This window comes from Penaeus vannamei, chromosome 12 (genome assembly GCF_042767895.1).
Source record: "Penaeus vannamei isolate JL-2024 chromosome 12, ASM4276789v1, whole genome shotgun sequence".
NCBI lineage: Eukaryota > Metazoa > Arthropoda > Malacostraca > Decapoda > Penaeidae > Penaeus > Penaeus vannamei.
The window spans coordinates 6796340-6799195 of NC_091560.1; positions in this window are offsets into that span (position 1 = coordinate 6796340).

Consider the following 2856-nt stretch of genomic DNA (forward strand, 5'->3'; position numbering starts at 1 on the left):
ACTGAGAAATAACATTCAAAAACAGAACAAAAACACACACAAAAAAACTGAAACAACAAAACAACAACAAGAAACAAGACAAAATAAGCAGAAACAACAAAGAAACTAAGAAGTAATAAAACTAAGCAAAAACAAGCAAACAAACAACAAAGAAACTAAGAAACAACAACCAAAAAAACAAAAAACAAAAAAATACAAGGACACCAAGGAAAAACAAAACAAAGCAAGGAAACCAAAAAAACAACAACGAAACTAAGAAACTACCAATCAAAACAAAGAAAGGGAAATGAATACAAAGATTAAGATGTTAAAGAAGGAAATAAAACAAAAAAACAAAGAAACAAACACTTAAACGAACAAAGGCAACAAATAAACAAAAATCAAGAAGCGATATAATTGGAATTGGACTAAAAGAAAAGACAAAAAAATGACACAACAACACCAATTAACAGAAAGAAAGAAAGAAAGAAAAAAAGAAAAAGAAAGAAAGAAAGAAAGAAGAAGAAGAAAAAAAAAACACGCAAATTCAAGGAATAACAACACATGCCAACAGCGAGTAATAAAAAAATAATAATATATATACCCCCCCCCCCCCTTTTATTCAAGGTATAAGAAAAGATAAAGCAACGCGAGGGACTTTTCAACACATAATAAAGAAGTAAATTAGAAATAAAATACCAAGATACAGCAGCTGTGGACTTTCTCTCGAAGTGATGTCGACACCACAGCCCGCCCCGCCCCTCCCCACCCTCCTGTCAAAAAAGAGAAAAAATGGAACTCATCATGTGACAGTACACATGTGATAAGAACCTGTGGGGTGTAAGGTCGAGTTGGGGAAGGGACAACCATACCCTGTGTGCGCATATGTACGCTGAGACAGACACAGACGCTCACACACACACACACACACACACACGTACACGCACACAAACACATATACCCACACGCACACGCATACGTACACGCACACACACACACATACCCACACGCACACGCACACGCACACACACACACACACACACACACACACACACATATATATATATATATATATATATATATATATATATATATATATATATATGTATATATATATACACCCATGCTTATATAATCATGCTTCACATTCCACTGCAAGTACAGAACAAAGGCTTCTCCTTCTCGATGCACGGCTTTGATGTATGTTGTTATATATCACGGAGCTTGACTTTGCCGACGATGTTGCAATTCTGAGTCTCTGGGATCTCTGGTAGCGGCTCTTGATGCATTTAGCGATGAGGCGAAGTCACTGCCGGTCTCCTGGATTAAGAACAAAGGCATTTTAAGCAAGGAACGTTCTTGCCTAAAATCTTGAGGCTTTTTCTTGCTAAGAATTTCGCTTGCTTTCTCAGGCGACCTCCGTAGATGGCTAGACTTGCGCGTGCTATGTCGAGTGGTATACCGTCACCATGGCAACAACGTCGGTCGCGTACCGTACTGGTCACAGTCCTTCGAATGCGGGCGTTGGCCAAGAATTCTGCTTAATATTTTATCATAGAATTTTATTTTTCACGGTATCTGATTCTGTAATTTCCATAAAATCATATTCAGAAACATAAGAAATTGAAATTAACTGAAAACGAATGAAGATTATGGGAATGAAAAGTTTTACTTATAAATAATAAATCATTGCATTATCTCTTACTAAAACTCCTCGTCTCTCTAAATCGATAATTTATCTACTATTATATGAAATAAAGCATATTTCAAGTGAAAAAGTCTGAGAAATTCTAGCAACATTCTTCTGTTGATATTGTATTCGGTGACTGTTATATTTAACTTCATAAAATCGTATATATGGAAATATTTTAATTCAGTGATGTTCATATGCTTCATAAGGTGTAAGGATATATTTATTTACTTCTCTGCCATCTTGAGGCGGCGCTAGCTTGTCAGTTGTTTTGAAATGCACGCTCAAACTGTTACCAACCGCCAATGAAATAAACTCCACCCTCAACTTATGCATAATTTCTCTCTCTCCGAGATTATTGGTGGGAATACTTGTCTATGGTTTTAAAACCCAAGTATGCATATATTATGTGTTATTTTGGCATTCCTAAGAGCATAGGAATGGGGTACAGTTGGCAGGACGCTGTGCCCAACCGACGACTACACCGGGAGACTGTCAAGGGACCTGTTACTTGCATAATCTGGGACCGCCAACTCAGGCTGTACGGGCACCTTGCTCGTTTCCCTGAGGATGACCCTGCCCATCGGGTTGTCTCTATACGAGACAGTCCTGCGTGGAGGAGGCCAATGGGAAGACCTACGAAATCGTGGCTTGGGCAGCTCGACCAGACCTCTCGAGAAAAGCTAGTAATGGGTCGAGGGCTTGACTGGCGACTCGCCATGAAGGACCCCCGTGGCTGGAAGCGAAGAGTGGATGCGGCTATGCACCCCCGTCGGCGTCGGCCCCTTTGATGATGATATATATACAAATAAACATACATATACCTATATATACTGAAGTCAGTCTCCCTCTCTCTCTCTCTGAAGTATATATAAATATATATATATATATATATATATATATATATATATATATATATATATATATATATATATATAGGGGAAGTGTACCTATATTGGACCACCTAACTTCTATGTCCAATTTCTTCAGTATTACAAATGGCAATGAGATGCAATTAGTATGTAGCCATGAGGTACTCCAGTGCCTTCCCAAATGCCAGAGTCAGGGCGATGATGTTGGTTACTTTTTCCATAATACTCAAAAATAATTTTTGCTTTACTGGTCCAATTTAAGGTATGTAGGACTTAAATTGGACCACATAGTTACCGATATTGGGCCAGCCGGGA